The following is a 27,988-nucleotide window of genomic DNA, read 5'->3' on the forward strand; positions in this document are numbered from 1 at the left end:
ATGGCTCTATGTAGTACTGTGGAATAGAGTTCCATGTAGTCATGGCTCTATGTAGTACTGTGCGCCTCCCTTAGTCTTTTCAGCTCGGCGCATTCAATATGTCAGTACCTCTCACAAATACAAGTAGTGATGAAGTCGATCTCTCCTCCACTTTGAGCAAGGAGAGACTGACATGCATATTATTAATGTTAGCTCTGTGTACATCCAAGGGCCAGCCGTGATGCCCTTGCAACTTTCCGAAGTCCCTCTTTGTATCACCTGACCACACGACTGAACAGTAGTCAAGGTGCGCCAAAACTAGGACCAGTAGGACCTGCCTTGTTGATTTTGTTGTTAAGAATGCAGAGTAGTGCTTTATTATGGACAGATGTCTCCCAATCTTAGCGACTGTTGTACCAATATGTTTTGACCATGACAGTTTATACAATCCATTGTTACTCCAAGCAGTTTTGTCACCTCAAATGTCAAACCAAATCAAACTTTATTTGTCACATACGCCGAAAACAAAACTTTACAGTGAAATTCTTACTTACAAGCTCTTAACTAACAGTGCAGTTCAAGAAGAGTTAAGAAAATATTTACCAAATAAACTAAAGTAAAATGTTTTTTAAATAATAAACAGTAACACAATAACATAACAATAACAAGGCTATATACAGGGGGTACCGGTACCGAATCAGTGTGGAGGCTATATACAGGGGGTACCGGTACCGAATCAGTGTGGAGGCTATATACAGGGGGTACCGGTACCGAATCAGTGTAGAGGCTATATACAGGGGGTACCGGTACCGAATCAGTGTGGAGGCTATATACAGGGGGTACCGGTACAGAGTCAATGTGGAGGCTATATACAGGGGCTACCGGTACCGAGTCAGTGTGGAGGCTATATACAGGGGGTACTGGTACTAAGTCAATGTGGAGGCTATATACAGGGGGTACCGGTACCGAATCAGTGTGGAGGCTATATACAGGGGGTACCGGTACCGAATCAGTGTGGAGGCTATATACAGGGGGTACCGGTACCGAATCAGTGTGGAGGCTATATACAGGGGGTACCGGTACCGAATCAGTGTGGAGGCTATATACAGGGGGTACCGGTACCGAATCAGTGTGCGGGGATACAGGTTAGTTGAGGTAATCTTTACATTTAGGTATTGGTCAAGTGACTATGGATAATAAACAGTAAGTAGTAGCAGTGTACAAAACAATAGTCCGGTGGCCATATGGTTGTTCAGCTTATGGCTTGAGGGTAGAAGCTGTTAAAGAGCCTTTAAGCCCTAGTCTTGGCACTCCGGTACCGCTACTGCTGCGGTAGCAGAGAAAACAGTCTTTGACTTGGGTGACTGGAGACTGACAATTTTATGGGCTTTCCTCTGACCTATTATATAGGTCCTGGATGGCAGGAAGCTTATGCACTGGCCATGCAGCCGTGGGTGAACAAGGAGTACAGGAGGGGACTAAGTACACACCCTGAGGAGCCCCAGTGTTGAGGATCAGCGTGACAGATGTGTTGTTGCCTTCCCTTACCACCTGAGGGTGGCCATTCAGGAAGTCCAGGATCCAGTTTCAGAGGGAGGTGTTTAGTCCCAGGGTCCTTAGCCTAGTGATAAGCTTTATGGGCACTATGGTGTGGAACGCTGAGCTGTATTCAATGAACAGCATTCTCACATAGGTGTTCCATTTGTCCAGGTGGGAAAGGACAGTATGGAGTGCGATTGAGATTGGGTCATCTGTTGATCTGTTCGGGCGGTATGCAAATTGTAGTGGGTCTAGGGTATCTGGGAGGACAATGTTTATGAGAGCCATGACCAGCCTTTCAAAGCACTTCATGGCTACAGATGTGAGTGCTACGAGGCAGTAATCATTCAGGCAGGTTACCTTTGCTTCCTTGGGCACAGGGACTATGGTGGTCTGCTTGAAACATGTAGGTATTGCAAACTCGGTCAGGGAGGTTGAAAATATCAGTGAAGACACTTGCCAGCTGGTCCACGCATGCTTTGAGTACACGACCTGGTAATCCATCTGGCCCCACGGCTTTGCGAATGTTGACCTGTTTAACTTTTTATGGCTGCAGGGGCAGTATTGAGTAGCTTGGATGAAAAGGTGCCCATTGTAAACAGCCAGCTCCTCAGTCTCAGTTGCTAATATATGCATAATATTATTAGTATTGGATAGAATACACTCTAAAGTTTCCAAAACTGTCAAAATATCGTCTGTGACTATAACAGAACTGATATTGCAGGCGAAACCCTGAGGAAAATCAAAAACAGGAACTGGCTTCTATTTTGAAAACTCCATGTTCCATCGCCTCCCTTTGCTGGATTTAAAGGGATATGAACCAGATTCCTTTTCCTATCGCTTCTTCAAGGTGTCATTGATTCTAAAAAACGTTTGACATGTTTCTGTGGACATTATTTGGAAACTGGAAACTATTTGGAATTTTCGTCTGCGTTGTCGTGACTGCTCTTTCCTGTGGATTTCTGAACATAACGCGACAAACAAACGGCGGTATTTTGGATCTAAAAATAATCTTTATGGAACAAAAGGAACATTTGTTGTGTAACTGGGAGTCTCGTGAGTGAAAACATCCGAAGATCATCAAAGGTAAACGATTCATTTGATTGCTTTTCTGATTTTCGTGACCGAGCTACCTGATGCTAAGTGTACTTAATGTTTTATCGTGCGATCGATAAACTTACACAAACGCATGGATTGCTTTCGCTGTAAAGCATCATTTCAAAATCTGACACGACAGGTGGATTAACAAAAGGCTAAGCTGTGTTTTCCTATATTGCACTTGTGATTTCATGAATATAAAAATGTATAGTAATATGTATTGTATGTAGTGCTATGCTATTCAAAGGTTGTTGATGACTCTTATCCCGATATCGGGATTGCAGCCATAACAAGTTAAAGGTCTTGCACACATTGCCTACCCAGAGCATTATCACACAGTCATCCAGAACAGCTGCTCCTCTCGTGCATGCTTCAGTGTTGCTTGCCTTGAATCGTGCATAAAAGGCATTTATCTCGTCTGGTAGGCTCGCGTCACTGGGCAGCTCGCGTCTGGGTTTCCCTTTGTGGTACGTAATTGTTATCAAGCCCTGCCACATCTGACGAGCGTCAGAGCGGGTGTAGTAAGATTCAATCTTAATCCTGTATTGACACTTCGCTTGTTTGATGGTTCGTCTGAGGGCATAATGGGATTTCTGATAAGCGTCCGGATTAGTGTCCCGCTCCTTGAAAGCAGCATCTCTAGCCTTTAGCTCGTATCGGATGTTGCCTGTAATCCATGGCTTCTGGTTGGGGTATGTACGTGCGGTCACTGTGGGGGACGACGTCGTCGATGCACTTATTGATGAAGCCGATGACTGAGGTGGTATACTCCTCAATGCCATTGGATGAATCCTGGAACATATTCCAGTCTGTGCTAGCAAAACAGTCCTGTAGAGTAGCATCCGCGTCATCTGACCACTTCCATATTGAGCGAGTCACTGGTACTTCCTTCTTTAGCTTTTGCTTGTATGCAGGAATCAGAAGGATAGAAGTATTGAGAAACTATTGAGAAAGCCTTGCTATTGAGAAAGGCCGCCGTAGGCAGACATGGATCTCAACAGAAGACAGGCTATGTGCACACTACCCACAAAATGAGGTGGAAACTGAGCTGCACTTCCTAATCACTTCCTAATTCACAAAGACCTCGCAAACAAACCCGATTTTGCTAAACTCCCATATCTACTGGGTGAAATACCGCAGTGTGCATCACAGCAGCAAGATTTGTGACCTGTTGCCACAAGAAAAGGGCAACCAGTGAAGAACAAACACCATTGTAAATACAACCCATATTTATGCTTATTTATTTTCCCTTTTGTACTTCAACCATTTGCACATCGTTACAACACTGCATATATATATATATATACATAATATGACATTTGTAATGTATTTATTAATTTGGAACTTCTGTATGTGTAATGTTTACTGTTTATTTTTATTGTTTATTTTACTTTTGTATGTTATCTACCTCACTTGCTTTGGCAATGTTCACATTGCCCCTTGAATTTAATTGAATTATGGTCAGATTTGCCAAATGGAGGGCGGGGGAGAGCTTTGTATTTATCTCTGTGTGTGATTTAAGTTTTCCTGTATTAAAGTCCCCGACGACTAGGAGAGCCGCGTCTGGATGAGCATTTTCTTGTTTGCTTATGGCCTTATAGAGTTGGTTGAGTGCGGTTTTAGTGCCAGCATCGGTCTGTGGTGGTAAATAGACAGCTATTAATAATAATAAGAACTCTCTTGGTACATAGTGCGGTCAACAGCTTATCAACAGCTTATCATAAGGTACTCTACCTCAGATGAGTAATACCGCAACACGTCTTTAATATTAGGGTGGTGGGTAGCCTTGTGGTTAGAGTGTTGGGCCTGTAACCAGAAGGTTGCTGCACAAGGCAGTTGACACACTGTTCCCCAATGACATTGCGAATCAGCTGTTATTGACAAAAGACCCACACCCCCACCCATCGTCTTCCTCTCTGTTCTGCCGGTGAATAATCCCACCAGCTCTTTATTATCCACGCCGCCGTTCAGCCGCGACTCTGTGAAACATTAAAGATATTACAGTTTTTAATGTCACGTTGGTAGGATAATTGTAATCGTAGGTCATCAATTTTTTTTCCAATGATTGAGTGTTAGCAAGTAGAACGGATGGCAGTGGGAGTTTACTCGCTCGCCCGATCTGCTTCCTCTTTTCCTCCATCTTTTTCTTCACGCAAATGACGGGAATTTGGGCCTGTTCCCGGGAAAGCAGTACATCCTTCTCGTCGAACTCGTTTATTAAGGAAAAAACTTATTCCAGTCTGTGGTGAGTAATACCACTTCTGATGTCCAGTAGTTATTTTCGGTCATAAGAGACGGTAGCAGCAACATTATGTACAAAATAAGTTCTAAAAAAACCTACATAATAGCACAGTTGTTTGTTAAAGGTCAGCCATCCTTTTCGATGCCATCATATTCATTACAAGATTTAGTTGAGGTTTAGAGTTTAGTGAATGATTTGTCCCAAATATAATGCTTTTAGTTTTAGAAATATTTTGGACTAACTTATTCCTTGTCACCCACTCTGAAACTAACTGCAGCTCTTTGTTAAGTGTTACAGTCATTTCAGTCGCTATAGACACACAGGCATACATAGACACACAGGCTTTACTAAGAGCCAGTGGTATGTTGTTAGTAAAGATTTTAAAAAGTAAGGTGCCTAGACAGCTGCCCTGGGGAATTACTGATTCTACCTGGATTATGTTGGAGATGCCATATATATTGCTCCAGCAGCAGACTATAATGTCAAAAGCCGCACTGAAGTCTAACAAAACAGCTCCCACAATATTTGTATCAACAATTTCTCTCAGCCAATCATCAGTCATGGGGTGGCAGGGTAGCCTAGTGGTTAGAGCGTTGGACTAGTAACCGGAAGGTTGCAAGTTCAAACTCCCCAGCTGACAAGGTACCAATCTGTCATTCTCCCCCTGAACAGGTAGTTAACCCACTGTTCCTAGGCCGTCATTGAAAATAAGAATTTGTTCTTAACTGACTTGCCTAGTTAAGTAAAGGTAACAAAAAAAATGTATAAGCGGTGCTTATTGAATGTCCTTACTTATAATCGTGCTGAAAATCTGTTGTCATTTGTTTACTGTAAAATAGCAATTTTTTCCAAAAGTTTACTGAGGGTTGGTAACAGGCTGATTGGTCGGCTGTTTGAGACAGTAAAGGGGGCTGTACTATTCTTGGGTAGCTGGATTGACTTTAGCTTCCCTCCAGGCCTGAGGGCACACACTTTCTAGTAGGCTTAAATGTAAGATGTGGCAAATTGGAGCGGGAACATCGTCCACTATTATCCTCAGTAATATTCCATCCAAGTTGTCAGACCCCGGTGGCTTGTCATTGTTGATAAACAACAATACTTTTTTCACCTCTTTCACACTCACAGAGTTCAACATTAGAATGCTTGTCTTTTAATACGTTGCCAATAGGTTGTGCTTATTTACCTTTTGCCTCATCCCTCTCAACCATACCATTTTTCAATTCCTCATCAACCCTAGGGTATTTAACAGTTTTTTACGGTCATTTTCTTAATGAAATAAGGCGCATGCTTATTAACAACTGAAATAAGCAATTTCACAAATGTGTCAAGTGCAGTGTCTGGTTACTCCTCCTCATTACATACCACAGACCAGCAAATATTATTTACATCAACAACATAGGAATCACTACAAAACGTCTTGTATGACCTCACATACACTATATTAGGCCCAGCCTTTGGAACTCTGGTTTTCCTAGAAATGGCTACTGTATTGTGGTCACTAGATCCGAAGGATCTGGATTCTGCTTTCAAGCTAATTTCTGCAGCATTAGCAAAGACATGCTCAATACATGTTGATGATTTCTTTCCTGTACTGTTTGTAACACCCTGGTAGGTTGATCGATAACTTGAACCAGATTGGAGCCACTAGTTACAGTTGGAAGGTTTCTCTTGAGTGGGCAGCTTGATGAAAAGCCAGTCAATATTTAAATCACCCAGAAAATATACTTCTCTATTGATATTGCATACATTATCAAGCAATTCACACATTCTCCAGATACTGACGGTTAGCCCTTTGTGGTCTATATCAGCTTCCCACAAGAATGGGAGAGGCAGATTAATCTTTACCCATGTTACTTCAATGGCAGGTAGCGTGGTGGTTAGAGTGTTGGGCCAGTAACTGAAAGGTTGCTGGATGGAATCCCTGAGCTGACAAGGTAAAAATATGTCATTCTGCCCCTGAATGAGGCAGTTAACCCACTGTTCCCCTGGTAGGCCGTCGTTGAAAATAAGAATTTGTTCTTAACTGACTTGCCTAGTTAAATAAATAATAATATTTAACATGAGGTCAATAGACTAGGGCCTAATGAATTTATTTTAGTAGACTGATTTCCTTATATGAACTGTAAATCTGTTGCATGTTTATATTGTTGTTCAATATATATTACTCTACCACCATTTTATCACTATATACAAAAAGCAGAGATATTACACGTTTTAAAACTCCCACATACATAAAGCTGAATATTTCATATTTTACCTTTATTTAACTTTATTTATTTCAGTGACAGCCTAGGAACAGTGCGTTAGCTGTCTTGTTCAGGGTCAGAAGGACAGATTTTTTTACCTCGTCAGCTCGGGGATTCAATCTTGCAACCGTTATGGTTACTAGTCCAACGCTCTAACCACTAGGCTACCTATCGCCCCAGAACTCCCCATATACTGTACTCCTACATAAAGCTGAATAAAGGTTAAATACAAGTACACCTTTGTTAAGCATTGAGGTTGGGGTTTGTTCTTTTCAGGCTTGTCTCAAGGTTGAGCCCATTCTGGCTGAAAAGACTGTATGCAGCTCGACAGGATCCATCTAGAGACACAGCCATCCTTCGCTTCAGATAATAACTTCATCATAATTGTCTTGTGATGCTCACGAGGGTTGGAATTGTCAGTTGTAGAGGGAGCTGAATTGATTTATTGCTTGATTTAATTACGTATCAAAATTCAATTAGACATGCTTTAAAACAAAATCTAAGTGACTTTTGTCACGCTGTCCCTTGAAATCAATGCCCAACTGAAGGACACCCTTCATTATCGGGTGTCCTTCATAATCATCATCTCTTATACCGGAATCACTGACGTGAACTGAAAATATGAAGATGGAACGAACACATTATCATACAGGTTTAGTATGATGTGAAATGTGGTTTTTTTACCGTTCTTTCTCACACTTCAAGTGACATCAAACACCAGGCAGAAACCACTTGCAACTGAGAAAATAACCAGATACAGACATTGAGTGAAGTGATTCAGAAGGAAAGTCACAGAGAGATACAACAAAATACTCTTAGAGGTACAGTAGACAACAGGTAACTCACTGAGAAGTACAGTAGACTACAGGTAAGTCACTGAGAAGTACAGTAGACTACTGGTAAGTCACTGAGAGACAACAGGTACATTAGACTACAGTTAACTCACTGAGAAGTACAGTAGACTACAGGTAAGTCACTGAGAAGTACAGTAGACTACAGGTAAGTCACTGAGAGACAACAGGTACAGTAGACTACAGGTAACTCACTGAGAAGTACAGTAGACTACAGGTAAGTTACTGAGAGACAACAGGTACAATAGACCACAGGTAAGTCACTGATAAGTACAGTAGACTACAGGTAAGTCACTGAGAGACAACAGGTACAAAAGACCACAGGTAAGTCACTGAGAGGTACAGTAGACCACAGGTAAGTCACTGAGAAGTACAGTAGACTACAGGTAAGTCACTGAGAGACAACAGGTACAGTAGACTACAGATAAGTCACTGAGAGATGAGAGGTACAGTAGACTACAGGTAAGTCACAAAGAGGTACAGTAGACTACAGGTAAATTACTGAGTGATGAGAGGTACAGTAGACTACAGGTATATCACTCAATGAAGAGAGGTACTGTAGACTACAGGTAAGTCACTGAGTGATGAGAGGTACAGTAGACTACAGGTAAGTCACTGAGAGGTACAGTAGACTACAGGTAAGTCACTGAGAGGTACAGTAGACTACAGGTAAATCACTGAGAGATGAGAGGTACAGTAGACTACAGGTAAGTCACTGAGAGATGAGAGGTACAGTAGACTACAGCTAAGTCACAAAGAGGTACAGTAGACTACAGGTAAATTACTGAGAGATGAGAGGTACAGTAGACTACAGGTATATCACTCAATGAAGAGAGGTACTGTAGACTACAGGTAAGTCACTGAGTGATGAGAGGTACAGTAGACTACAGGTAAGTCACTGAGAGGTACAGTAGACTACAGGTAAGTCACTGAGAGGTACAGTAGACTACAGGTAAATCACTGAGAGATGAGAGGTACAGTAGACTACAGGTAAGTCACTGAGAGATGAGAGGTACAGTAGACTACAGCTAAGTCACTGAGAGATGAGAGGTACAGTAGACTACAGCTAAGCAGCCGTCTGGCTTCTAACCAACGTCATTCGGAGTTTGCCTCCCAAATGGTACACTACTCCCTTCACGGTGAAGGATTGGATCGAGGTGTCATTTGGGACACAACCCATGCCTGCCTGCACTGTACTCCTCCACACAAGACACTCAGCAAGAAAGAAGCCTTTTTTTTTTGCATAAATGTCATACTGGGCTTGGTGAGGTACATTGATCTCTAACCACTATGCAATTGAAGGGTGTCATGGTAGCACTGCTAAAAAGATGAAGAGGGAAAATGATTCCAGCCGAGGGTCATTGGCCATACATGGCCCATTTCATCAGCTTTGTAAATATGTCAAGAGTGGAAAGGTGTCAAACAGGGAAGAACGTCTAGAATTCATATTGTAGTGTCAACCTTTGGCATCAGTTTAGCAAGATTTCACAGTGACATATGCATTGTCAACACGTTTAATCTTTCTCCCTCTATTGAAATGCTTGACACTTTTTCTCATTGAGACTGACAGACTATGATGTGAATGTCCACAGTCAACCCACTGTACTACGGGTCTCATCAGACTATGGCGTGACGGTCCACAGTCAACCCACTGTGTTACAGGTCTCATGGTGAAGCAGAAGCTGAATCACTTATCACTGTCACAGGCAGGCCTCTCTGCCTGTCAAACTAGACACCCCGTGATGACACTGATTAATCACTCCCACTCAGCGCATTTGTGATTACGTCTACGTCCTAAATATGACCCTTATTTCCGTTTATAGTGCACTACTTGGGCTCTGGTCAACAGTAATACACTTGGTAGACAGTAGGGTGACATTTGGAACACGACGCCCAGAACACTGAAGGTTTGATTAGGATTCAACTTTAAGCTCACAGTTGGCAGCCATACGGTTGGCGTAATGTAATTCAAAAATCTATCATGGGGTGTCAAAACCCAGTCTCCTTCAACCAGTTGGTGTTGAATATTCATTTCGTATCAGATCAAACCAGCGAAGATTATCTTGTGAACAGTCACCACTGTAACTCTAATGCTCTCTAATTACGATACTCAAACAGGCGTTGGGAACAACTGGGAGTGATACATGAAGTGATGCCTGTCCATTGGTGAAAATGTTGTATATTGGTATAATGTTGCTCGCTGTGGGTATATAACGCTGGTAACACATGACTTGAAGAATGCTGTTACACTGTAAAAAAAAATAGTCTCAACACACCTGCGATTGTCTAATGAAACCAGGAACAAGTACTGCACCTAAACTGAGATATGGTGTTTGGAGGTTGTTTGAACGTAAACAACCCAACGTCAGTATGTTAATGCAGAGAATGGGTTTTAAAACAGACATTGAGTACCCTGAAACAACCAAAGTGGTTCTTCAACCTGAATATTGAAGTTTTTTTAAGAGAATGTTGTGAAAAGGGAAACATCAAAAGACAAAAACGGTGTATCTCATACACTCAATGGAGTAGAAATACACATTTGTTTATAGCCTAAATATTGATTTGATGATAAGGTGCCTATGGAGAACAATTGTTGTGGAATTGTGGGTAATTCAATATTTGTAGAGTTTATGATTTTTGTTTTCACACGATGTTCGGATGTACAGTATGTCTGAAGAAAGAGAAGTGATATTTACATACTAGTATTTAGCTTGTCGTGTCATGAGGTGTAATGGATCTTGATGAACGTAGATCAAAACCATCAGACAAACTGACGTTTAATGATGACACAACCCATTCCCACGCTCACTGTAGTCAGCTTGAAGAGGCAAGTGTGAAATTATTATTATTATCATTATTATTATTATTATTTTTGCAGTTTAACCTCCAGTTAGTGTTGGTGGTTTGAACACTGAGCTTGGCAAAACCTGTTTAAGATGGCAAATTATTAAATATGTTAAGATTTTCAGTTGGTGCTCCCAGTCCCTGGCAAGGTGTTGCACAACACTCGATTAATTGATGTCACAACACACTATGTCATGTATCAGAACATCTCAGGATGTGTTTCGATACTCCAGAAAATTGACGTTTTTGTTGTTGTCTCCTTCAAAGTTGCTGGCAGCTTTAACAGTGTTGACATGTAACAGTTGTGTTGATGTATTTAGGTTGCTTATGTGTCAGGCATGACTTTCACTTCAATATTAACTACTAAACATCCTTCAAAATATTATTAACATATTGACCTAGCTTTGACTCTTAAAAGCATTTATAGTAATTTATTTATTCTCACTCACAAAAACAACTCACACAAACGTTTCCTACTAAAGTAAGGAAAATACTAATCTTGCTCTAACAAACCCCACCCGTCATATGCTTAACTTGTAGCATCACGAGCATAAGCCTGGCAGGTCGTTAAGTAGGCTAAGTGATACTTGTAAGTGAGAGATACTGTACCTGTCAGTGGGCTTTAACTATTACAAATGAGGACCACTCTCCGCTACATGTCTCCCATTCTTTTGCTCACTACCTCGGGAGAAACAAGTAGTGACAGTGACTGGAAAACAGACGCAAGGTCATGTGTTCACATCGCCTAATTAAAAGGCAATAAAAACAAAGTAAGTAGACAGTAAAAAAAGACGATTGGACGGATTGTTTCCAGAAGGCCGACTTAGGATGAAATAACGAGTAGGTTGAAGGAAAAAACGTGTAAACAGTCTAAGCACTCTCCTGTCTGACCGCACAGGCCGCCATTAAGAAGTCTATCAATAATATATTAACATTACCAGCACTCAATATTAATATTCCCCAAAAAAGGAAAGACACACTCAACCCTTTCCCACCATCTCCCGCATCATGACTATTCTGTTAAGCAGTGATAACACATACTGTCTCCAGTCAAACCATAGCCTGTATCATGGATATTCTGTTATTAAGCAATACTAACACACACTGGCTAGAGAGACGCAGGGTAGGGAGGCTAATCGGTTAGATGTCTACAGTTGCAGCGATGCAGGGTAGGGAGGCTAATCGGTTAGCTGTCTTCAGTTGCAGCGATGCAGGGTAGGGAGGCTAATCGGTTAGCTGTCTTCAGTTGCAGCGATGCAGGGTAGGGAGGCTAATCGGTTAGCTGTCTACAGTTGCAGCGATGCACAGTAGGGAGGCTAATCGGTTAGCTGTCTTCAGTTGCAGCGATGCAGGGTAGGAGGCTAATCGGTTAGCTGTCTACAGTTGCAGCGTTGCAGGGTAGGAGGCTAATCGGTTAGCTGTCTACAGTTGCAGTGATGCACAATAGGGAGGCTAATCGGTTAGCTGTCTACAGTTGCAGAGATGCAGGGTAGGAGGCTAATCGGTTAGCTGTCTACAGTTGCAGTGATGCGCAATAGGGAGGCTAATCGGTTAGCTGTCTTCAGTTGCAGCGATGCAGGGTAGGGAGGTTAATCGGTTAGCTGTCTACAGTTGTAGTGATGCACAGTAGGGAGGCTAATCGGTTAGCCGTCTTCAGTTGCAGTGATGCACAGTAGGGAGGCTAATCGGTGTGTTGTCTTCTGTTGCAGCGATGCAGGGTAGGAGTCTAATCGGTTAGCTGTCTACAGTTGCAGAGATGCAGGGTAGGAGGCTAATCGGTTAGCCGTCTTCAGTTGCAGAGATGCAGGGTAGGTAGGGAGGCTAATCGGTTAGCTGTATACAGCTTGAAACATTTGCATAAATGTAGTCACGTTTGTCTGTATTGACAGTACCGTAACAGTGTGTACTTTAAAACAGTAATTATATCATTCTAGTTATACGTCTTACGGTGGCACTCTATAACAGTGGCGTTCTGTTATGCCTCTCTCTCCCAGTCTGTCTCTCTCCCAGTCTGTCTCTCTCCCAGTCTGTCTCTCTCTCCCAGTCTGTCTCTTTCTCTGAGTCTGTCTTTCTCTCCCAGTCTGTCTCTCTCTCCCAGTCTGTCTCTCTCTCCCAGTCTGTCTCACTTTCCCAGTCTGTCTCTCTCTCCCAGTCTGTCTCTCTCTCCCAATTTGTTTCTCTCTCCCAGTCTGTCTCTCTCTCCCAGTCTGTCTCTCTCTCCCAATGTGTTTCTCTCTCCCAGTCTGTCTCTCTCTCCCAGTCTGTCTCTCTCTCCCAGTCTGCTTCTCTCTCCAAGTCTGTCTCTCTCTCTGAGTCTGTCTCTCTCTAAGCTGTCACTCTCTCCCAGTCTGTGTCTCTCTCCCAGTCTGTCTCTCTCTCCCAGTCTGTCTCTCTCCCAGTCTCTCTCTCTCCCAGTCTGCTTCACTCTCCAAGTCTGCCTCTCTCTCCCAGTCTGTCTCTCTCTTTCCCAGTCTGTCTCTCTCTCCCAGTCTGTCTCTCTCTCCCAGTCTGTCTCTCTCCAAGTCTGCTTCTCTCTCCAAGTCTGTCTCTCTCTCTGAGTCTGTCTCTCTCTAAGCTGTCACTCTCTCCCAGTCTGTGTCTCTCTCCCAGTCTGTCTCTCTCTCCCAGTCTGTCTCTCTCCCAGTCTCTCTCTCTCCCAGTCTGCTTCACTCTCCAAGTCTGTCTCTCTCTCCCAGTCTGTCTCTCTCTTTCCCAGTCTGCCTCTCTTTCCCAGTCTGTCTCTCTCTCCCAGTTTGTCTCTCTCTCTCCCAGTCTGTCTCTCTTTCCCAGTCTGTCTCTCTGTCCTAGTCTGTCTCTCTTTTGCAGTCTGTCTCTCTTTTGCAGTCTGTCTCTCTCTCCCAGTATGTCTCTCTCTCCCAGTCTGTCTCTCTCTTTCCCAGTCTGCCTCTCTTTCCCAGTCTGTCTCTCTCTCGCAGTCTGTCTCTCTCCCAGTCTGTCTTTCTCTCCCTGTCTGTCTCTCTCTCCTAGTCTGCCTCTCTCTCCTAGTCTGTCTCTCTCTCCCAGTCTGTCTCTCTCTCCCAGTATGTCTCTTTCCCAGTCTGTCTCTCTCCCAGTCTGTCTCTCTCCCCCAGTCTGTATGGTATGGTAAATCTGTCTTTCCCACAGAAATAGGCAGCCCACTGATCATAGTAATATCTTTGTAATCCAGCCATTTTTTTTGCTCCAGGAGACATCTCCCATGGTCTTCCTTCTCCAAGCCTCACACTGTTTCCTGGCTGTGGAGATACACACTTAGCTTATGTTCTCACAGCGCACGGTGTTGCATTGCATTGGTAAATGCCTTTTTATGGCCTCTTCAAGCTTAGTGTCCACATAGTACACTAAGCTTATATATATAGTAACACGTCCCACTCATTCCAGTGGGGATCTATCGCTCGTGAAGGGGAACGTCTCCTTATCATTCAGTCCTATGCCTTTTCATCCGACCTGACACACATCCCCTTCTGCTGATGGAAATGTTAATACTGATAAATAAAGGCAACGGGCAGACAGGGTCTTTTTTTTTTGTGTGGGGGGGGGGGGGGGGGTCTTTCCTTTTTTAGCATGAAGAATGGGTTACATTCCCTTTGGTAGGGTCGGCTGTATCAAAGACTGTACCACGAAATGAAATATGCAGAGAGAAGAAGAAATAGAAGGTAATAGAAATAGAAGGTACTGAGCCATACCATCGTCTTTCTGTCTGGAATCCTCAGACCCTCTTAATGATTATCAATGAAGAAAAACATCATCAGATTTTTCAGTTTGATATTTCCCTTTTTAAAATCACAAATTCCTCGTGAGGAAAGCCAAACCTTGAAAATTATGATCCCACAATCAGCATGAAATATAGTAGCAAAAAAAAAGGCTGTTATCTACGTTGTCTATATTTCTATCCTGTCTCACAGTAAAGAAAACGTGTTTTAAGAGCAGCACACAAATTATATCTCGACTTGGACACTGGATACTGAATGAATTATAGCATCAAGGATGCCAGCGACGGGAAGGTGAGAGGTTAGATGACGGGTAACATGCATTAATTTGTTTTTAGGCCTATGGGAGTTCCAGGGCCATTAACAGTAATAATACTTTATAGAGAGGAAACAAACATACTTCAACAAAATGTCATTCCACCTTTTCAAGGGACCTTGTCTTTTTCTCGTTGCTTCAATGATTCGTTTTTTTTTTTTTTTTTTTTTTTTGGAGCCACAATGCCCCAAAGTTGTGTCACACGTCTACAATAATTTCCTTGTAATTCTCTCTTCTAAATGAATGGCTTTGATTTAGTGTTACATGCAAAGGTATTAATGATTCCTAATTTCCGCTGAAGAGACTCAAGAGATGGATGAGATATAAAAAAGAGGGAGACAAATAAAAGCTTACTTTAGGTTTTTATGCTGCTTGTTTAAATGCAAAAAAATATTATAACCCTGATATATGGAGGCAACCATTATGTGATAACATACTGTAATACCATTCTGTAATAACAAACTGGAATAACATACTGTAAAAACAAACTGTAATACCATACTGTAATAACATACTGTAATACTAATGACTGTAATAACAAACTGTAATACCATACTGTAATAACATACTGTAATACTAATGACTGTAATAACAAACTGTAATAACATACTGTAATAACATACTGTGATAACATACTGTGATACCATACTGTAAAAACAAACTGTAATAACATACTGTAATAACATACTGTAATACTAATGACTGTAATAACAAACTGTAATAACATACTGTAATAACATACTGTGATACCATACTGTAATACCATACTGTAATACCATACTGTAATAACATACTGTAATACAATTCTGTAATACCATACTGTAATAACATACTGTAATACCATACTGTAATAACATACTGTAATACCAAGGACTATAATAACATACTGTAATACCATACTGTAATACCACACTGTAATACTAAGGACTGTAATACCATACTGTAATAACATACTGTAATAACATACTGTAATACTAAGGACTGTAATAACATACTGTAATAACATACTGTGATACCATACTGTAATACCATACTGTAATAACATACTGTAATACCATACTGTAATAACATACTGTAATACCATACTGTGATACCGTACTGTAATACCATACTGTAATACCATACTGTAATAACATACTGTAATACCATACTGTAATTCCATGCTGTAATAACCTACTGTTATAACATACTGTAATACCATCCTGTAATAACATACTGTAATACCATACTGTAATAACATACTGTAATACCATACTGTGATACCATTCTGTAATAACAAACTGTAATAACATACTGTAATAACATACTGTGATACCATACTGTAATAACATACTGTGATACCATACTGTAATACCATACTGTATTACCTGACATGATGACTCCTTGCTGTCCCCAGTCCACCTGGCCGTGCTGCTGCTCCAGTTTCAACTGTTCTGCCTTATTATTATTCTGCCATGCTGGTCATTTATGAACATTTGAACATCTTGGCCATGTTCTGTTATAATCTCCCCCCTTCACAGCCAGAAGAGGACTGGCCACCCCACATATGCTCTCTCTAATTCTCTCTTTCTTTCTCTCTCTCGGAGGACCTGAGCCCTAGGACCATGCCCCAGGACTACCTGACATGATGACTCCTTGCAGTCCCCAGTCCACCTGACCGTGCTGCTGCTCCAGTTTCAACTGTTCTGCCTTATTATTATTATTCGACCATGCTGGTCATTTATGAACATTTGAACATCTTGGCCATGTTCTGTTAAAATCTCCACCCGGCACAGCCAGAAGAGGACTGGCCACTCCACATAGCCTGGTTCCTCTCTAGGTTTCTTCCTAGATTTTGGCCTTTCTAGGGAGTTTTTCCTTGCCACCGTGCTTCTACACCTGCATTGCTTGCTGTTTGGGGTTTTAGGCTGGGTTTCTGTACAGCACTTTGAGATATCAGCTGATGTACGAAGGGCTATATAAATACATTTGATTTGATTTGATTTGAGATTACCATACTGTAATACCATACTGTAATAACAAACTGTAATAACATACTGTAATAACATACTGTAATACCATACTGTAATAACATACTGTAATACCATACTGTAATACCATACTGTAATAACATACTGTAATACCATACTGTAATACCATACTGTAATAACATACTGTAATACCATACTGTAATACCATACTGTAATAACATACTGTAATACCATACTGTAATAACATACTGTAATACCATACTGTAATACCATACTGTAACACCATACTGTAATAACATACTGTAATAACATACTGTAATACCATACTGTACTACCATACTGTAATACCATACTGTAACACCATACTGTAATAACATACTGTAATACCATACTGTAATACCATACTGTAATAACATACTGTAATACCATACTGTAATACCATACTGTAATAACATACTGTAATACCATACTGTAATAACATACTGTAATACCATACTGTAATACCATACTGTAACACCATACTGTAATAACATACTGTAATACCATACTGTAATACCATACTGTAATAACATACTGTAATACCATACTGTAATACCATACTGTAATAACATACTGTAATACCATACTGTAATACCATACTGTAATAACATACTGTAATACCATACTGTAATACCATACTGTAATACCATACTGTAACACCATACTGTAATAACATACTGTAATACCATACTGTAATACCATACTGTAATACCAAGGAAACTATGTATTTTTATTATCGTCAAGGTGTGGTCTACCTGCTCAGCATTCTTTCATTATACACTGAGTGCACAAAACATTAAGAACACCTAAAGGTGCAGGTGTTGAAAGCAATTGCCTTTAAGTGGGATCTAACAATGGTTTTAAAACACGGACCCGGGTTCGTTGATCACTTGTGAACTATTTGATCGGCTACCAGTTCAGCGACGTTTTGAAAAATATTGACGTTTTAATTTTTTGTCGTGTTTGTACTGCCTGTGTGAGTTACAGCTATGCAATGTTCATAAGAAGTGTGATACTGTAGCGAGCACAACAAAGAGCTTGTCTGGAGCACCAAGAACAGACACTTGGCTTCTGTGGTATCTCATACATATTTCATCACATTGATTTATAATGGAAGTAAAAAAAATATTAAAACAGAGTTTTGGAATAAAAAACAGAGTTTGGAATAAAAGTGGATCATAAAAAACATTGAAAAATACTTTTCTCGTGAAAATAATAATTAAAATGTGAGAAACAGTACTATTATTACATATTTTTTAAAGTAACACAGTGTCATTTACAATTAATGCCATCGTTTATAAACGAATGGTTAAGAAGTTTCAAAAACGTAACTCTGGTGAAAGGGGATTTTCTTTCTCGTTTTAGAATCTTTCAAATTAATAATATCTGAGGAATAGATTCCTGTCCACAAGGACTTAATGGTGTTTGTTAGGCGACTCAGTGTCACAGTCTTACATGCTAATGTTAACCATTGAGGCTTCACTACGGTTCTCTTCAGGTCATTGACAACATAGTTACATAACAACTGGAAACTAAAAGTGAAGGAAAGGTAGCATAAATAAACCAGCAAAAGCTACTGTAGACATCTGATTATTTTCTTAATGTCATTTTTATTTATCCAAGTTGTCCAGTCAGAATACGTATTTTAAGAGTGAGACCTGGCCAGTACCAGATTGTGGAAACATTGGTACTTAAATCAAAAACAGTTTAGATTTAAATGAATGTGCTTTTGAAAGGTGATGATATCACTTTCTGGAGTAGGCCTGTTCAGGTTCAAGAGGCTAATGCAGGCACCATCCATGGGACCAGGATAAACTAAAATCATGCACACAATGACATCCCATTAATAGGATGGGGCACGGCAGGAGAGTACACCGGACCGGAACGATTTCCAAGTGGATACACCCTCTGACTCTGGGGCACCTGCACTCAGCCAGCAGCGGTGATTTGACAAATTATTCTGTATCAAAGAGGTCTGTACTGATTTGAGATGTAATTGATTGGATGGGAGGCAATTGAATCCCTGATTGGTTTAACTAAAGAGAAAGAAGAGAGAGAAATATAGAGTGGTATGGAAGAGGAGAGGAGAGAAGAGGAGAGGAGAAGAGAAGAGAAGAGAAGAGAAGAGAAGAGAAGAGAAGAGAAGAGAAGAGAAGAGGACAGATTTGTCTTTCACTATTCAAACAGAAGAGATATGGATGGAAATTGTATGTATTCTTACTATCGATTTGTTTCACGTCAAGGTGTGGTCTAGCTGCTCAGCATTCTTTCATTATACACTGTGTAAAAAAATATTGGGAACACCTTCTTAATATAGAGTTGCAACCCCTTTTGCCATCAGAACAGCCTCAATTTGTTGGGCATGGACTACAAGGTGTTGAAAGCGTTCCACAGGGCTGCTGGTCCATGTTGACTCCAATGCTTCCCACAGTTGTGACAAGTTGGCTGGACGTCCTTTGGGTGGTGGACCATTCTCGATACACACGGGAAACTGTTGAGCATGAAAAACCCAGCAGTGTTGCAGTTCTTGACACTCTCAAACCGGTGAGCCTGGCACCTATTACCATACCCCGTTTAAAGGCACTTAAATATTTTGTCTTGCCCCTTCACCCTCTGAATGGCACACATAGACAATCCATTTCTCAACTGTCTCAAGGCTTATCCTTCTTGAACCTGTCTCCTCCCCTTCATCTATATTGATTGAAGTGGATTTAACAGGTGACATTAATAAGGGATCATAACTGACTTGACTAGTGAAATAAGTGTTGGATTCACCTGGTCAGTCTATGTCATGGAAAGAGTTGGAGATTCCTAACATGTTGTACACTCAGAGCATATCTTCAAACTACCATAAGCTCAAGTCTTAATTCACCTATCAATTGATATCATCATTAACCTTTGTTGTGGGATTCATGGCACTGGGGAGGTGACATCTTTAGTTAAAAATGGAGGATAGCCGGCAGACTAGCAAGGCCTCCAGAGGATTGGCTCAACCTCATAAACCATTATAGTAGGGACATTATGAGAGCAAAGCACTGCCTGAAACGACGTACAGAATACCAACCACATAAGAGCCTGTGAAATGAACATGATCCCAACCACATCTTTATATTTTGTGGAACAACACAATTATGACTGTGCACTACAACACAATGCAATCAATTAAAAAAATAATAATCATATAAAATAAAAGGATTGTATTATTTATTTTTTTACAGAAAACAGTCTGCTTTATTTTTCAATTACAATATGATCGATCATTTATTCATCCTCCTTATCTGTAAGAGTGTACAGTAGTGTCTACAATTCCATTTTTGGTTGCCAAAAGTAGTTCCCGGAAATTATAGACAGGAGGTAAATTTCATGTAAGATGTACACTTAATGTTGTCATTATATTTCACAGTCCCGTGCAGTCCTCACACGGTCATAATATCCGTGAACGTTCAGGAAGTATTCATAACGCGTTGACTTAGTCCACATTTTGATGAGTTACAGCCTGGATTCAAAATGGATTAAATACCACATCACGTCAAAGTGTAAAACATGTTTTAATTTTTTTATTTGTGCAAATGTATTGAAAATTAAATACATAATCATTTATATAAATATTCACAACCCTGCCTCCCGGGTGGCGCAGTGGTTAAGGGTGCTGTACTGCAGCGCCAGCTGTGCCATCAGAGTCCTGGGTTCACGCCCAGGCTCTGTCGTAACCGGCTGCGACCGGGAGGTCTGTGGGGCGATGCACAATTGGCCTAGCGTTGCCTGGGTTAGGGAGGGCTTGGTCGGTAGGGGTGTCCTTGTCTCATCGTGCACCAGCGACTCCTGTGGCGGGCTGGGCGCAGTGTACGCTAGCCAAGGTGCATTGGTGTGGCTGGCTTCCGGGTTGGATGTGCGCTGTGTTAAAGAAGCAGCGGCTTGGTTGGTTGTGTATCGGAGGACGCATGACTTTCAACCTTCGTCTCTCCCGAGCCCGTATGGGAGTTGTAGTGATGAGACAAGATAGTAGCTACTACACAATTGGATACTATTGGTAAAATAAAAAAATAAAATAAAAATATTCACAACCCTGAGTCTATGCTTTGTAGAAGCACCTTTGGCAGAGGGTATTTCTGGGTAAGTCTCTAAGAGCTTTCTACACCTCGATTTACCCATTATTCTTAAAAACAAAACAAAAATTCAAGCGTTGTAAAATTGCTTGTTGATCATTGTTAGATAACAATTTGCAGGCCTTGCCATAGATTTTCAAGACAATTTAAGTCAAAACTGTAACTAGGCCACTCCAGCTACATTCACTGTCTTATTGGTAAGCAACTCCAGTGAAGATGTAGCCTTTAGGTTATTGTCCTGTTATTAACATCTCCTATTGTCTGGTGGAAATCAGACTGAACCAGGTTTTCCTCTAGGATTTTGCCTGTACTTAGCTCCATTCCGTTTATTTTTTTATCCTGAAAAACTCCCCAGTCCTTAACGATTACAAGCATACCCATTACATGATGCAGCCACCACTATGCTTGAAAATATGGCGTGTGGCACTCAGTAATGTGTTGTATTGGATTTGCTCCAGTCCTAACACTGTGTTCAGGATTATTTTTTTTATTGCCTTGCCACATTTCTTTGCAGTATTGCGTTAGTACGTGTTTTGGAACATGTACAGGCTTCCTTCTTTACCTTCTGTCACAGGTTTTTCCAACTGCTTACACACAAAATCCTTTCATGTCACATGATTTTTGAAACCTCTCACTCAAAGTGCAAAACTGAAAGTACTGCACTGCATTGAATGAATGAGGTTGGTTATCAGGCTGTACTACATTGTTTTTGTACATTGTTTACAGTTCCTATGCTGAACACAGACTGTGTTTGAATTCTGTCCAGAGTGGAAAGGAAAAGACATCATGGAGGACGAGGACGCTTGTTTACAGATGTACAAGAGACTGCAATTATAAATATGGTTTCGGCCAACAATGCAATTAGGATTCGAGAGATAAGAGAGCATATCTTGAAGAATGACACCATATTTAACAACATCAATGCATCCTCAAACGGCACCGAGTGACAATGAAACAACTTTACAAGGTGCCATTTGAAAGAAACTCTGACAGAGTCAAGAATGTGTTTGGCTTCGACCTCACCAAAACCAGGCACCGTGGAAGAAATGTAATAGGACAGAGGGCAATTACCAATGTCCCTGGAGAGCGTGGGGGTAATATAACTATGTGTGCTGCCATCACTCAAAACGGGGTCCTCCATCACAACGCCACACTGGGTCCGTACAACACCGGCCATATGCTCACTTTTCTGGATGCAATTTACACAATGCTTGTCCCTGATCCAGATCAGGAGCCTGCTAGATTTGTGGTTTTATGGGACAATGTTAGTTTTCACCGGGCTGTTCTGGTCCAAAACTGGTTTGCCACCCATCCACAATTTGTAGTTTGATACCTACCCCCATGTTCACCATCTCTAAATCCCAAAGAGGAATTCTTCTCAGCCTGGCGCTGGAAAGTGTATGATCGCCAACCCTATGCCGCTTCTCCAGGCATTGGAGGACGCATGTGGGGACATAGAGGTTGCCTCTGTCCAAGGTTGGATACGCCATGCTAGAAGATACTTCCCTCGATGTTTGGCAAGAGAAAACGTATCTTGTGATGTGGACGAAGTATTGTGGCCAGACCCAGGACGGAGAAGAGATGAAGCGTAGCTTAGTACTGGTGGTCCCCCCCCCCCCCCCCCCCCTACCAATTCCTGGACTGCCCCCCTGGGACCCCACACACACAGTTGTGTTCTTTACTGTATTCTAAAGAATATACTGTTGGTTTACATATGTTTATGGTTTTGTTGTATGCTACTGTATACAACAGTAATGTTTGGCCTAATAAATATGTTCTGTTTCTACATTGCATTGGTGTTTACAGTGTTCTTGTTACCCCTCTCAGCAGATGACTTTCACTGTAGAACATTACATTGGTGTTTACAGTGTACTTGTTACCCCTCTCAGCAGATTACTTTCACTGTAGAACATTGTATTGGTGTTTACAGTGTACTTGTTACCCCTCTCAGCAGATGACTTTCACTGTAGAACATTGTATTGGTGTTTACAGTGTACTTGTTACCCCGCTCAGCAGATTACTTTCACTGTAGAACATTGTATTGGTGTTTACAGTGTACTTGTTACCCCTCTCAGCAGATGACTTTCACTGTAGAACATTGTATTGGTGTTTACAGTGTACTTGTTACCCCTCTCAGCAGATTACCTTCACTGTAGAACATTGTATTGGTGTTTACAGTGTACTTGTTACCCCTCTCAGCAGATTACCTTCACTGTAGAACATTGTATTGAAATGTAGATATAAGCCTATGACAGACCAAAGAGCTTTAGATTTAGAACAACAGTGTTTACATGGTATATCCAAAAAATGTAGTATTATGAAAGCAGTGTTTGCCATTTGATGCCAATGCTTCATTCTGACGTGTGTTTATGGCATTTTGAATGCAGTGTTACATTTTTTGAAGGAGACGTGAGGCATTTTGCATTTTGTTTATGCAGTTTAGGGAATTGTGTGTAGAGTTTTGAAAAAAAGGAGACAGTTTTGAAAACGTGTGTAAGCAGTTGGAAAAAAACTGTAATTAGGTTATTATTGTGGAGTAACTACAACGTTGTTGATCCATCCTCCGTTTTCTCCTGTTTACTGTTTTAGTCACCATTGGCCTCAAGGTGAAATCCCTGAGCAGTGGCCTTCCTCTCTGGGCAACTGAGTTAAGAAGAACGCCTGTATCTTTGTAGTGACTGGATGTATTGATACACCATCCAAAGTGCAATGAATAACTTCACCATCAAAGGGATATTCAAAGTCGGCTTTGTTTTCTTTCTCGTCCATCTACCAATAGGTACCCTTCTTTGTGAGGCATTGGAAAAACTCCTTGGTCTTTGAATCTGTGCTTGAAATGCTCTGCTCAATTGAGGGACCTTACAGATAATTGTGTGGGATACAGAGATGATGTAGTCATTCAAAAATCATGTTAATCCCTATTTTATTTTTTTGCACACAGAGTGAGTCCGTGCAACTGATCGTATAACTTGTTAAGCACATTTTTACTCCTGAACCGAGTTACGGCTTGCCATAACAAATGGGGTTAAATACTTATTGACCCGATAAGTATTCAATTTGTAAAAGAAATGTTCAAAACCTTATTCTACTTTGACATTATGGGGGTATTGCGCATGAGGCCAGTGAACCCAAAAAATCTCAATGGAAACTAATTTTAAATTCAGGCTGTAGTACAACATAATGTGGGGGGGATACAGTCAAGGGGGTGTGTCTACTTTCTGAAGGCAATGTGCAGCAGCAATACCAGTGTTTCTGTCTATGACTTGTCATGGACACCATGTAATGAGCCATGTTATATTGGAGGCTCTGTAGATAGGGAGGCTCTGCAGATATAGAGGCTCTGTAGATAGGGAGGCTCTGCAGATATAGAGGCTCTGCAGATAGGGAGGCTCTGCAGATATGGAGGCTCTGCAGATAGGGAGGCTCTGCAGATAGGGAGGCTCTGCAGGTAGGGATGCTCTACAGATAGGGAGGCTCTGCAGATATGGAGGCTCTGCAGATAGGGAGGCTCTGCAGATAGGGAGGCTCTGCAGATATGGAGGCTCTGCAGATAGGGAGGCTCTGCAGATAGGGAGGCTCTGCAGATATGGAGGCTCTGCAGAGATAGGGAGGCTCTGCAGATAGGGAGGCTCTGCAGATAGGGAGGCTCTGCAGATATGGAGGCTCTGCAGATAGGGAGGCTCTGCAGATAGGGAGGCTCTGCAGAGATAGGGAGGCTCTGCAGATAGGGAGGCTCTGCAGATAGGGAGGCTCTGCAGAGATAGGGAGGCTCTGCAGAGATAGGGAGGCTCTGCAGAGATAGTGAGGCTCTGCAGAGATAGGGAGGCTCTGCAGAGATAGGGAGGCTCTGCAGAGATAGGGAGGCTCTGCAGAGATAGGGAGGCTCTGCAGAGATAGGGAGGCTCTGCAGATAGGGAGGCTCTGCAGATAGGGAGGCTCTGCAGAGATAGGGAGGCTCTGCAGAGATAGGGAGGCTCTGCAGATAGGGAGGCTCTGCAGATAGGGAGGCTCTGCAGAGATAGGGAGGCTCTGCAGAGATAGGGAGGCTCTGCAGATAGGGAGGCTCTGCAGATAGGGAGGATCTGCAGATAGGGAGGCTCTGCAGATAGGGAGGCTCTGCAGAGATAGGGAGGCTCTGCAGATATGGAGTCTCTGCAGATAGGGAGGCTCTGCAGATAGGGGGGCTCTGCAGAGATAGGGAGGCTCTGCAGAGATAGGGAGGCTCTGCAGAGCTAGGGAGGCTCTGCAGAGATAGGGAGGCTCTGCAGAGATAGGGAGGCTCTGCAGAGATAGGGAGGCTCTGCAGAGATAGGGAGGCTCTGCAGAGATAGGGAGGCTCTGCAGAGATAGGGAGGCTCTGCAGAGATAGGGAGGCTCTGCAGAGATAGGGAGGCTCTGTAGATAGGCCAAAACAGAACAGCAGAAAGAAGAAGAAAAAAAAGAAAAGAGAAACATCTCCAGTTGGTCGCCGCAATGTGCCGACTGTGTTTCCATGTTTCTGCCTTCCTTTCCGGCATTGGCAAGCTGGCAACACAGCATAGCTCTACCTGTTGCCTTCTGACATGGACATGCTGTGTTCGCTGGTGACAGCTGCTGCACAGGACCGGACCCAGAGGTCACAAATGACCTTTCGGACTGTCTTTTTTTTTTTTTTCAGTCACACCACATATTTGTCATACGATGTCCACCGATGCAACCCGGAGCGCCACAATGGGACCATGGAGTGGGTGCAGGGTGCTGTGAATGTTCCTGCTTGTCCTGCAGGATCAACTTTACCTGAGATGAAATGTGTGCTTGTGTGTGAGTGCATGTGTGTGTGCATTTGTGTGTGCATGTGTGTGTGCGTGTGTGTGCGTGTGTGTGTGTGTGCGTGTGTGTGTGCGTGTGTGTGTGTGTGTGTGTGTACATGCATGGGCTTGTGACTCCCATGGACTGCTGCTTTGGGTTTAACTCTAACCCTTCACTAACCCTGCTGTTTAACTCTAATCCTGACCCTTCATTTTATCGCTAATTCTAACCCTTCAGTTTATCTCTAACCCTAACCCTTCAGTTTAACTCTAATCCTGACCTTTCAGTTTAACTCTAATCCTAACTCTTCAGTTTATCACTAATCCTAACCCTTCAGTTTAACTCTAATCCTAACCCTAACCCTTCAGTTTAATCCTAACCCTAACCCTTCAGTTTAACTCTAATCCAAACCCTAACCCTTCAGTTTAACTCTAATCCAAACCCTAACCCTTCAGTTTAACTCTAATCCTGACCCTTCATTTTAGCTCTAATCCTAACCCTTCAGTTTAACTCTAATCCTAACCCTAACCCTTCAGTTTAACTCTAATCCTAACCCTAACCCTTCAGTTTAACTCTAATCCTAACCCTATGTAACAGCTTTCTTCGGTAGAAAGAGAGTCGGACCAAAATGCGGCGTGTAGATTGCGATCCATGTTTATTAAACTGAAACATGAATCTAAATACAAACACTACAAAACAATAAACGTAACGAAAACCAAAAACAGCCTAATACTGGTGCACATAAACACAGAATACGGACACTAAGGACAATCACCCACGAAACACTCAAAGAATATGGCTGCCTAAATATGGTTCCCAATCAGAGACAACGATAAACACCTGCCTCTGATTGAGAACCACTCTAGACAGCCATAGACTAAGCTAGATAACCCTACTAAGCCACAAACCCAATACCTAACAAAACCCCAGGACAAAACACACCACATACAAAAACCCATGCCACACCCTGGCCTGACCAAATAAATGAAGATAAACAGAAAATACCTCGACCAGGGTGTGACACCCTAACCCTTCAGTTTAACTCTAATCCTAACCCTAAACCTTCAATTGAACTCTAATCCTAATCCTTCAATTTAGCTCTAACTAATCCTAACCCTTCAGTTGAACTCTAAACCTAATCCTTCAGTTTAACTCTAACCCTAACCCTTCAGTTTAACTCTAATCCTAACCCTAACCCTTCAGTTTAACTCTAATCCAAACCCTAACCCTTCAGTTTATCACTAATCCTAACCCTAACCCTTCAGTTTAACTCTAATCCAAACCCTAACCCTTCAGTGTATCACTAATCCTAACCCTAACCCTTCAGTTTAACTCTAATCCTAACCCTAACCCTTCAGTTTAACTCTAATCCTAACCCTAACCCTTCAGTTTAACTCTAATCCTAACCCTAACCCTTCAGTTTAACGCTAACACTGACCCTAACCCTTCAGTTTAACTCTAATCCTAACCCTAACCCTTCAGTTTAACTCTAATCCTAACCCTAACCCTTCAGTTTAACTCTAATCCTAACCCTAACCCTTCAGTTTAACTCTAATCCTAACCCTAACCCTTCAGTTTAACGCGAACACTGACCCTAACCCTTCAGTTTAACTCTAATCCTAACCCTAACCCTTCAGTTTAACTCTAATCCTAACCCTAACCCTTCAGTTTAACTCTAATCCTAACCCTAACCCTTCAGTTTAACGCTAACACTGACCCTAACCCTTCAGTTTAACTCCAACACTGACCCTAACCCTTCAGTTTAACTCTAATCCTAACCCTAACCCTTCAGTTTAACTCTAACCCTAACCCTTCAGTTTAACTCTAATCCTAACCCTAACCCTTCAGTTTAACTCTAACCCTAACCCTTCAGTTTAACGCTAACACTAACCCTAACCCTTCAGTTTAACACTAACCCTAACCCTTCAGTTTAACTCTAACCCTAACCCTAACTCTAACACTGACCCTAACCCTTCAGTTTAACGCGAACACTAACCCTAACCCTTCAGTTTAACTCTAACCCTAACCCTAACCCTTCAGTTTAACTCTAACCCTAACCCTAACCCTAACCCTAACCCTAACTCTAACCCTTCAGTTTAACTCTAACCCTAACACTGACCCTTCAGTTTAACTCTAATCCTAACCCTAACCCTTCAGTTTAACTCTAACCCTAACCCTAACGCTAACACTGACCCTAACCCTTCAGTTTAACTCTAACACTGACCCTAACCCTTCAGTTTAACTCTAACACTAACCCTTC

The 27,988-nt window shown here is 41.9% G+C and overlaps 1 protein-coding gene and 1 long non-coding RNA gene across 2 annotated transcripts in view; one reads left to right on the top strand and one right to left on the bottom strand.

Annotated features, from left to right (window-relative positions):
* LOC149971524 (uncharacterized) overlaps positions 1-18,424 on the top strand; it is a 58,281-nt gene extending 39,857 nt beyond the window's left edge. The window contains exon 2 of the long non-coding RNA XR_016491742.1: positions 16,412-18,424. This is a non-coding gene — a long non-coding RNA (uncharacterized LOC149971524). The remainder of the gene's footprint in view (positions 1-16,411) is intronic.
* LOC110504499 (protocadherin-11 X-linked) overlaps positions 1-27,988 on the bottom strand; it is a 328,975-nt gene that overhangs the window by 153,287 nt on the left and 147,700 nt on the right. The gene's annotated exons all lie outside the window — the stretch shown is intronic.

Source organism: Oncorhynchus mykiss, chromosome 25 (assembly GCF_057628025.1).
Source record: "Oncorhynchus mykiss isolate SJ-2025 chromosome 25, ASM5762802v1, whole genome shotgun sequence".
Lineage (NCBI taxonomy): Eukaryota > Metazoa > Chordata > Actinopteri > Salmoniformes > Salmonidae > Oncorhynchus > Oncorhynchus mykiss.